The sequence below is a fragment of the Petaurus breviceps genome, unplaced genomic scaffold (assembly GCF_028583685.1).
Source record: "Petaurus breviceps papuanus isolate PSGF00001 unplaced genomic scaffold, PetGlider_PUasm1.0 90808, whole genome shotgun sequence".
In the NCBI taxonomy this organism is placed as follows: domain Eukaryota; kingdom Metazoa; phylum Chordata; class Mammalia; order Diprotodontia; family Petauridae; genus Petaurus; species Petaurus breviceps.
In genome coordinates this window covers 8,214,381-8,225,574 of record NW_027187349.1, presented here as the reverse complement: position 1 = coordinate 8,225,574, position 11,194 = coordinate 8,214,381, and the positions used below count along the sequence as shown (strand labels likewise).

The 11,194-nt window shown below is 37.6% G+C and overlaps 1 long non-coding RNA gene across 3 annotated transcripts in view; it reads left to right on the top strand.

The window, feature by feature from the left end:
- Window positions 1-9,022: 9,022 nt before the first annotated feature.
- The window catches only part of LOC138147908 (uncharacterized), a 37,513-nt gene continuing 35,341 nt past the window's right edge, over window positions 9,023-11,194 (top strand). Inside the window, exons 1-3 of one of the 3 annotated variants that reach the window (XR_011164923.1) lie at window positions 9,023-9,428; window positions 9,585-9,703; window positions 10,624-10,712. This is a non-coding gene — a long non-coding RNA (uncharacterized lncRNA). Of the gene's footprint in view, window positions 9,429-9,584; window positions 9,704-10,111; window positions 10,344-10,623; window positions 10,713-11,194 lie in introns of those variants that run through there. The other 2 variants (XR_011164921.1, XR_011164922.1) reach the window with 2 other exon arrangements.

Sequence of the window (11,194 nt, the reverse complement as noted above, 5' to 3'; positions counted from 1 at the left end):
GTGTGATCCACCTGGGTTAGCAATGACTGTCTTTCCAAGGAAGATCACTTGATAAAACATAACAATGATACATTGAGGATATTTTGCATGACCAGATATAGGGCTGTGAAGATGTCTGTAGATTGAAAACATGAACCACATTAGGAACTCTGAACTCTACAGTGTATTGAACCTAATCTTGGCACAAAGCCTGGATCACCATCACAGTAACTCTGTGAGCTTATGAACTGGAAAGGGAAATCTTGTCAGGAACTCTTAATTTCCCTTAGGAAAGGAAAGGCCTGCAAAAGTACCAGGCCAGATTTCTGGGGTCCTCAGAGAATGTAGCCCATATCAACATATGATGATACCAATATATTGGACTTCTGTGTATTGAAACGATGAACCCTTTCTACTCTTAGACAGACAGACCTTGAAAAGTCTTTTTTTTAGATTTGTCATGTTTGGTGACATCTGGCTTACAGAAAGTGTAATTGCCAAGATTAGGTAAGCATATCCTTCTTTCTAAGAGGGCTTGACAGCAGCAACTGATAGCACAGGATTTATTCAGCCAAAGAGGTCCTGCAAGAAGCCTAATTTAGTTAATACCGCTTATAATGAAGTCCTCAAAGTTGACCAGGAAAAGTACAGGCATTATCATTTTCAAGCTTTCTGGGTAAGAATGTTTCAATGGTTTAACTTTTCCTCTAATTTATCCTCCAAGTATTCAGTAATAACAAAAGTGTCACAGAGGAGAAAAAAAATACTATACATCCCATCATGCAAAGGGTCTTAATAATTATTAGGTTTTCAACTGTTTTACCTATCAGATTATATTTTAAAAATCTATGAATATCCATGATATATAGATGTACACAATACTTCTTGAAAGAAAAGTATTTTTATCCTGCATTACAAGAAACCAAGACCAGAAACAAGGTCCCCAGTCCTTTATCATTCTTATTAGAAGTAACTTTCCAACTTTCAGACTACATAATTAGGTTAGTAAAATAAACCAGAAGAATGAAGTAAGGTGTCTTTTTACTTACTTCCTAGCCCAAATACATCTCTTCAATGTATTCTGCATTTAAAATTATTGTTATTACTAGTAATAATTACTAGTAATGGGAGAAAAGAAAGCCAGGACCTTGTCATGTCCTGACAAGATCTCTAAATTTTCCAGACTTTAGTAGTTTTGTTGTGAAATTTATTTTGTTTTTAAATGAGCTTCTGGGACAGTATTCTGGGAAGATGGTTGAGTAGGTCAGAACATTTCAAGCTCTCATGAAACAAGAAAATAAATAAAGGTAGTGGCAGAACAGGGGTTCTCTTGGGAAAAGATCTGAAGAAAAATGTCCAGACTAGATTCCCTCCCCTTGAAGAGTGAACACCTCCAGGCTAGGATTCTCTTTAACAACAAGCCTCAAACTGCTTAAACAACAAGGGCTGGGTTGGGAGACTGCCTCAGCCTTTCCATAGGAACTTTTACCCCCAGGGACGGTGAGAGGAATTGAGCACCTGAAGTGGGGAAGATCTGAGAAACCTCTGCTGACTAGGAACACAAGACCCAGCTGTGCTGCAGAGAGCACTGGACTAGAATAAACCAGCACACACTGGTGAGTGCAGCAGTGGTGTGGGATGCTGGCTGTGGACACTTACAGGAGACTGGAGGTCTTGGCTTGTGTTCAAGGTCAGAGGGGAGAACTGAAGAGGGTCAGAGGCACCATCCCCATACCCCAAGCCTAGATGTGATTATAAAAACTAAATTATTACACACAAAAAAAAAATGCACAGGCAAAGGAGAAAGAATTCAACAATAGAGAGCTACTATGGGAATAGAGAAGAGAGGGATCCACTTTCAGAAGTGGATACTGAAGCAAAGAAAACCTCTTCTGCTCTAAAGAGTAATGTCAAATGGCCACCTGCCCAAAAGGAATTAATTGAAGAACTTTAAAAATCAAATGAGAAAGATGGAGGAAAAATTAAAAAGAATAATCCAAGAAAAACAAGATTATGACAAGTCAACCAATTGGAAAAGGAGATACAGAATCTAAAGGCAGAAAATGACTCCTTGAAAATCAGAATTGGGCAAAAGGAAGTCAGCAAAGTTATGAGATAAAGAAATTTTTTAAAAAATATATAAAAGATGAAAAAAATAGAAGAGAATGTGAAGCATCTCATAAGAAAAACAATGGATCTAGACAACAGATCAAGAAGAGAAGGCATGAAAATAATTGGACTACCTGGAAGTTCTGATCAAAAAAAAAGAATCTCGATATAATAATACAAGAACTAATCAGAGGAAATTGTCCTGAAGCATTAGAACAAGAGGGGAAAGTAAAAATATATATATTAAAAAAAAAACATTGACTACCACTTGAAAGAGATCCTACAAGGAAAACCTCAGGAATATTATAGTTAAAATTTGAAAACCCCATATCAAGGACAAAATATTATGAGCAACAAGAAAAAAACAATTGATGACACCACATTTAGAATCACACAAGCCCTAGCATTGGCAACACTAAAACACTATACATTAAAGAGCAAAAAAACTGGGCCTTGGGCTGAAAATATCATACCCAATAAAGGGAAGCATAATTTTGAATGGAAAAAAATGGACAGTTGATCAACTGTCAGACTTTTAGGACTCTGTTAAAAAAGACAAACCCTACAAACTCTACTCAATAGAAGATTTGACATACAAGAGCCAAGGGAAATATAAAGTACATACCAATGACCAATTACAAGTGACTCAATAAGGATAGAATGATTAACTTTTTTTTTTGCTTTTTGGAGGGCAATTGGGGTTAAGTGACTTACCCAAAGTCACACAGCTAGTTTGTGTGGGGGGGGGGGCGTTGTGTGGGTGTGTGTTAAGTGCTGAGGTTGAATTTGAACTCAGGTCCTCCTGACTCTAGGGCCAGTGCTCTATTCACTGTGCCACCTAGCTGCCCAAATGCTTAACTTTTATGTATGGAAAATGTCAAACCTTTATCTAAGATTGTTACTAGTATTAGGTAGATTATAAGAAAGATTGGGTAGACCTGAGTATGATATGTCTTTAAAAACTAAAACCTTTGAAGAACAGCTAAAACAGTAATTATCCTATACAAATGAGGTGCAAGAGGAGGAACCAATATAGAGGTAACAGATATGGGAGGAGGCTGTTAGTTCTGGAAACCTACTTTCATCTGGAATGGGTTTAAGAGGGGAAAATACATATAAATCTAAAAGAGTATAAAAGTTTTCTAAATTTGAAAAAGAAATAAAACTCTAAGGGGATAAGGAGGGAGGAGAGGATAAGGGAGGGATCTTTAGGAGACAATAAGTTAAAAGGGTATAGGAAGGGTGTTTAGATTTAGGAAAATGGGAGGATAAGGGAGGGATTTTTAGACGGGAGAGGGACAGAATAGGTCAAAGGGGGTATACAAAAGGGTGTTTAGATTTAGAGGAATGAGAAGATAAGGGGAGGATTACTGGAGTCGGGGGTAGGTTAAGTAATAGGAAGGTAAGGTAGCAAGTAGAAGTAAAGTAGAGAAGTCAGGAGAAATAGAAAAAAAAAAAGAGGTGAGAATTCAAAGGGTCAAAGACAACAACAAAGTTCAACACATTATAAGTGAACTTAGTTGAATTTATGTGCCCCCAGTATTTTTCCTGCTTTTATTGTGACTTCAGCCAATAGTTCAAGAAGAGAGTATATCAAAACTTTTTGCAACACCTCTGCAGCTTTTTTTGTATCTGTTTTATCCTGAATACTTTTCATTCTGTATCCCAGATCTTCATTTTCTCTAACAAGTGAGCTCACTATGTTCTTCTAGGGATAGTTCCCCAAAGAACTTTGCCTTTTTGTTTCTTATTTTTAGTTGGGCTCCTATGGCTACAGTTCCTCTCTAACATATTAAGACATTTCTTTGGGGATATCTTGCCTGTCAATTAGGAAAGAAAAAAAAAACAGACTTATGGCCCTTTAAGCAGCTCTGCCAGAAATGCAAAAACTCAGAAATATAATTGATTTTTCTTTCAGAATTCCCCTTTTCTTGAAGCCTACAAATATTACTTAGCAGTATTTCAGTTTTCAATTTCTAAAAGTTTTTGGTGATAGAAATATGAAAAAAGTCTCTGTTTACAACCTATTATTGACTATAGTGGAAGGTTTACTATGCATGTGTCAGTAGTAAAATGATCATACAAAAGTTTATTTTCTTTTTCTTATGACATCCTAATAGCAACTTTTCAACTTCTTTATAGAAAAAAATACTTCTTAAGAAAAGTATACTTTTGAATCCACCCTGAATTCCCAAACTAGTGCAGATTTTGTCTATGTCTATTTTGTAAGACACATTAAGTCGTTAGCACTAAATGAGAGGTGGGATATCAGTAATGTAGGAAGTTCATCTGAGAGATAAGCTACAAGTACTAAATGCTGACAGCCTAGCCAGACCCTTTAAACAAAATTAATGACTAGGCCAAAACAACTCATTTTCACACCTATAATCTTCAAACACAAAATCAGTTCAGCATCCAATCATGTTGTTGAGAGCAACCAAATAGGATCATTACTTCTTGTCTTTCTTTTCCCCCAACACTGAGTATATAACATTTGGATCTTTCCCATACTTACCCATATATTGATGAGGTAAAGGTAAAGCTTCCAATAGATACATATAGAAATTACCCAGACCAATTAATTCTTGAACTTTGGTCAAAATGAATAGCCAAATGTTTCCTACTCCTCCAGAAGTTTGAAATAAAGTTATCATGAATGTGGTGGCAAACAGAATTAAAAAAAAAAAATGTGACTTACCTCAGCAAAAGCTGATAAAAGAGGAGATACTGTGCTAGGAAAGAATTTACATAAAAAGAGGAAGTAGAAACATCCTGCCTCACCTGCATGGTCCCACTGTTTCTTCTCTGATCCATTTCCTTCATGCTTTGGATTTCACTCTTGTGACAGCAATGGACTTTTTTCACACTATTCCATGGACATATGCTTATTTTACATATTCCCAAATAGGGGACTGAAAGCACCAAGATTACCAAGTAGTCTCATTTATCTTGAGGTTTGTGAGGTACGCTTGCCAGATATGGAGAATGATAGGTTCACCTCATCACATTCAAACCAGATTCCAATTTCAAGAGTCAACTCTCTTTTATAAACTTCATACAAAATTTTCTGTTTGGCTTTTAAGACTCCTCATAACCTGGAACCTTCCTATCTTTTCAGTCTTCTTATACTTTGCCTCCCACCAACATGCACCCCTCACTGCCAAGTGTTCTGTAGTCCAGTGCCAGATCCTCAAACTATACACTCCATCTCCCTACTCTGGGCACATTTACTGTCCCCAATGCCTGGAATGTTCTCCCTCCTCATCTCTGCCTCTTAGCTTTCCTGGCTTCTTTTAAGTCTCAGCTAAAATGCTACTTTCTACAGGAAACCTTTCTTGATCCCACAATATATTAGTTCCTTCCCTCTACTATCTCCAATTTATCTTATACATGGCTTGTACATAGTTGTTTAAATATTGTCTCCACCATTAGACTGCTAGCCCTTTGAGGGCAGGAGCTATCTTTTCCTTTACTCTGTATCTATAGTGCTTACACAGTGTCTGGCATGTAGTAGGTGTATAGTGAGAGCTTTTGGGTGATTTATTCATGTCGATCAACATTGTTGTGTGATTATGGCTTATTACTTTTGGACAAACATTCTTGGTATTGTACAGAAAAGAAAGATCTGTACACTGAGAATTTACATCTTAAGCAATTCATTTGTTTAATAAACATTTTTTAAGCGATTACTGTGAGCAGAATACGGTCTAGGCACTAGAGTTGATACAAAGTTTGGATGAGACCAAGTCATTGACTTCATTGAGATTATAGTCTTAATGGTGATTTTGTGTGTGTGTGTGTATGTATCTATCTATATAGATACCTATCTATATAGATATACACCCATACTGTTATGCACATGCATACACATACAGAGAGACAAAGAGACAGTGAGACAGAGAGAGGTGATGATATGAGGAATATAGGAATCAAAGCAACCCACAAGGTATGAATATTTAGTCATGACAAAGTCAAAATGAAGGCTTTAGGTGATGAATTGGGGAGAGAGAGGAAATGAAGTCCAAGAAGGTAATACAGAAACATATCATTGCCCATCATTTTCAGAAGTTTCCCTAGCTATAAACCTAGTCTCAGAATGCTGTGAATGATAAAGATTATATCACTGCAATTTTCCATTCAATAACCTGCCATGAATAACATATCAGATTGGTTTTAAGGTTTTGACTTTCCCTTTTAAGCCCTGAAATGGGGCATTCCTCTTCCAGCTGAGATTTCACAAATATCAGCCTTCTTTACCCTTGACAATTTTCTTTATTTGAAACATAATTCCTATTTCACCCCAAGATTGCGGTCAGCAATCCCTAGTTATGTCTGATTCCTTATACAGCTTTGTATCTACAGTGTAATGGAAGGATGCAAATCACTAGACACTGTCAAACATACATTAATCAGTCAAACTAGCAGCAGCCACAATTTCTATAGCAAATGACCCCCTGGTATATAACAGGTGTTTAATAAATGCTTGTTTACTGACAGTTCAGGTCTCCCATCCAGTCTACCACCAAGACTAATAGCAATTTCCAGAAACCCTTCTACCCTCCTAGTATAACACACAGGAAGGGCACACCTGCTATTCTAGTCCCACATGGCTGACTGAAGATTCAGAAAGTCACACAATTTACTCCAGAAGTATAAAAGCACGGAAGACAATGTCAACCTAGGCTGTGGTTGAAATCCTGAGTCCTTGTTCAGGTAGTAACACCAATATAAAGTTCCTTCAGATTCTATCTCAGCAAAATGAATGTAGCTAGTTTAACAATCATCAGCAATAGCACACTCTTGGTATTTTTTTCCAAGGACAACCAGGTGGTGCAGTGGATAGAGCAATGCGACTGGAATCAAAAAGATCTGCGTTCAAATCTGGCTTCAAACACTTACTAGTTATATGACCCAGGGCAAGTCACTTAACCCCTATTTGCCTCAGTTACTCATCTGTAAAATGGGGACATATTGCAGAAGGAAATGGCAAACCACTCCAGTATCTTTGCCAATAAAACCCCATGGGTTAAGTAGAGTTGAACATGAAGAGACAACACGACCACCAACTGCTTTTTAAACATTGCCTGTCGGTAGAAGTGCAATAACAGAGCTTACCCCATAATTATGACCTTTATTTCTTATGCCTGTATATTTCTTTGTCCTTTTTTCTCAGACATCCAAAATGCCATCACTATATTAGAGCCAAGTTACAATGCACCCAACCATGGCTGATCAGACCAATAAGAGCTCAGAATGCTCTAACACAGCTGGGGCACAAGTAGTCCATGTGAACATTTGGGGTGGATTCTCTAAATTTGTTCATCTCATGTTTCTTTACAGCTACTACCATTCTTCTTTGTTTGTAGAGCACTGTGCCTTCTCTGATGAGGGCATGCCATGATGGGCCTCTTTATTTACTGCTAACACTGAACATGATTATATTTATTTATCTATCTGGGAGACGAGGTTTTATTTGCTATTACATGACATACTGGCTACCATTTGGTAATTATCAACAGATCTCCAACTGTTCATCCTCCATTGGCATTACTCTTTCAGTTCTTCAAAAGTCTTTCCAGAATCAACCTTTAGAGCTGGTCTCATTGGATGACACAAGGCAGTAATGGGTTTTCAGTGTCAACCTGCTCTTGCCATCACAAGATCTGCACAAATCACAAGATCGTAGATTGAGAGGTGAGAGAGCTACACTTGTCTCCCTGCTATTTTCCCACATGACACTCCATCTTCTGACTCCAGTGCCTCTCACAGGCTGCCCTCCATGACTGGAATATTCTCCCTCTTGTTCTCCACCAACTGGAGGAAGGGAACTCTCTGGAAGAAGATCCTCCCAGGATGAGCAAGTTACCAGTGTTGAAGTAGAAAAGTCTGGAGAGTCAGAAGCAGAGAGGCAAGAAGTAAGCCTTATCTTTCTACAGGTGAGAGGAGTGCTCTGATTTGTAGAGCTAAAGAATTCCTACTTTTTAAGATGCCTAGCATAACATTTTAAAGTTATTATAGTAAATGGCATTTGTACAGTATTTTCTATGAATTGCCTCATTTGATCTTGACAACAACCCTCTAAAGTAGGCATGATGGAGACTGCTGCCTCCATTTCAGGATCACAGTATCTAAGGTTTAGAACTGGAAGGGACATTAGGGGTCATCAAGCACAACCTCCTCATTTTACAGATGAGAAAACTGAGGCCAAGATCATAAAAAAAAATTGACCAAGATCATACAGGAAATTAGTGGCAGAGCTGGGATTTGAACCCATTTCAATTCTGAGTGGTGAAGGAACACTGTCCCAGTTAGTGAGACAAGTATTATAATCAATATTTAAACCTAGGACTTGCCTATATCCTTTACCAGAAGTATTACCACACATATAAAATTTCTCTATATCTTTCTATATCCTTTTAACATTTAATTAGCAAAGTTCCTTGTTTAGTGCGACTAGGGCATTGCCCAAACAACTCTTTCTCAATATGTTGAAAATAATCAAAAATCAAGAATTTTGTACTTCTGTAACATTATGGAATATAATGAGATGGAAGGAATAATAAAAATATTAATAATATATAATAATAATAATAATTAATAAAAATACTATGGGTCACAATTTGACTTCAGACCAAGAGCTACCAAGACTCTTATCAGATTTTCCTAAATAAAAACACATGACCATTTCTCTTTGTATTACTGGTTCTATTAGGTAGTGTTCATAACAATCACAAAACAGAATCCCTAGACTTAAATGCTGTTAAACAAAATTTCTTTTGAAGAAGACCAGTGATATCACAGGATGATGTCTTGACTTACACATGACCTGGATCTAAAGGAGGCAGAGTTGCACAAAGATGTCTCTCAGAGTCATAAAAGTCCAGTGGCAACACAGCTAGTGATAGCCCAGGGACAGGACCCAGTGAATGACCTTGACATGTTCGAAGTCTGACTGGAACTCCATAGTGCCTGCTTCGGCCACCTTCCTGCCAGTAGGCTTAAATTCAGTTCAGGTATAACCTTAGGCAAATCCTGTAATCTCCCAGATCCTAAATTTCCTTATCTATGAAGGGGTGGGACTAGATGATTTCGAAGGTTCCAGCCCCAAATATTTGAGGATTTTTGCCTCCACGGTCCCTCATAGGGAAAGCTGACAATCCTCCAAGAATGAGAACAAGGCAGAATTAAAGACTGAAAGCTACCTTCATATTTCCTGCACTTTCCCAACAAGCAGACTATTCCTTTTCTTAATAGCCTGAGCTCTTTAAGATAACTAGAATATCATAATTAAAAGAGAACTCAGAATCCAACAGGATAGCACTCCATGAGGCCTGGATCAGGTGGGTACCTGAGTTTATTCATTGTGTAACCTTCTCCTAGAACAAATCTTAACACCATTCTCCCGCCTGACACAAGTTCAGAAATATATATAATCATGTAAAAATTCTAAATGTCTTTCCTTCGTTGTAAACTTCTAACTGTTTTTTTTTCTACAGGTTCATCAAATGGAGCAGATAAAGTACCTTGACCAGTAAAATATGAAATGACATTGAACTCTTCACCTATGAGAATCTTAGTGACTAAATTTTTCCCATCTTATGAATCCTACTATAAGGTATATTTCCCCCACTTTAAAAGCCCATCTGTCATTCCAGGAAGCAGGAGATAAACCCCTGAGTCTTTACAGTTTCAATTTCTCCCTCACTTACAGGCTATCGAGGGATTGTTGAAGCTTTTGATGTGTCATTACAAAGTTTACTATGGGATTTTGCCCCATTTTAATCTTAAACTCCTCAACCAGCTTTATCAGTACAGAGAGATTCTATTAAAATGATATGAAGGATGTCAAGATCATTATCAGATCCTGAGATAATCTGGTAAAAGTAGATGTGAGCCGAAGTCATATTTCAGTGTTCCTGCCTGTTCTGGGTTTAAGAAAACACCTCAGCTTTGCTTCAGAGTAAACTCTACCAGGATCCATCAAAAAGTCAATGCATTTTTGGTGTGTGCTTTCTTTTGATCTCAACATAAGTAGTTTCCTTACCCGAAAACCCTGCTCCACCTGATTAACGTGCAGCTATGACATCTTACACCATTATTGCAAAGGTGAAGTGAATTCATTCTGATCTACCTGAGCACAGGTAGGTGTACATAGCAGGAAGACACTTGGGATTCTATACAACCAGATCCATTTATTCAGCAAAGGTCACTACTCAAATCAACCCTGAATTACTCTTTCAGAACATAAAAAGACAGTAAGTGATGCCAAAGGAATAATGGAAACTTTTGAAATTCATCTTGCATATTGAAGCTCTGGTTATTTGTGATTATTAAAGATCCCTTGGCATTTTTCATAAGAGATGGCAGGCTTAGCCCCGATGACTTGTCTAAATTCTATTTTAGCTAATTGCCTTTGAATAACCTGAAATTCACCTCTTTCTTCCACTCATTCTCCTCTGTGTCCTAGGCTGCCATTCAGCATTACTGAACACTTAAACAGAAGTTATCTCCTTTTTTTTCTTTTCCCACCTGAAGGGTCTGCCTTTAAGCCTTCATGGAGTCATCCCATATTTTCAAATTTTATAATATGTTTGGGGACAGCAAGGACCTACACAAATGCACAGGTGAGTTTTTATTATAATTATTATTATTATGGTAATGTGTCCTGCAAGCACTTTCTTAATAGAAACTGGAATGCCTCCCCAGAGTTTCCATTCCCTTTCTTCAAAGAGAAGTTTGGAGTTTTTAATCACTGCTGAAAATGAAATATCAACTTTCTGCAGGCTTTGACGTTTGCTTTGACAAAGAAATTCACCACATTCCTCATGATTGTTCTTTTCCCTCAACCTTATTCAGAAATGCCAATTAGTTTTCTCCCAAATCCAGCTGTCTCTAGAAACTTGCAAATATCTTGGTTTCCCTGGTGATGGCTATGGATTTCTCTGCATCACACAGGGAGATTAAACAAAGTCCCTAGAGGATTCACACTACCTTTAGCTTTTGGTCAACCCAGAAGAATTTCTCTTGGGAACCCATTAAAAAGCATACACTTTTAAAGGCCACCATTCAGTTTCCTGATAAAGAATGAGAGTGCGGCTACTCGCGC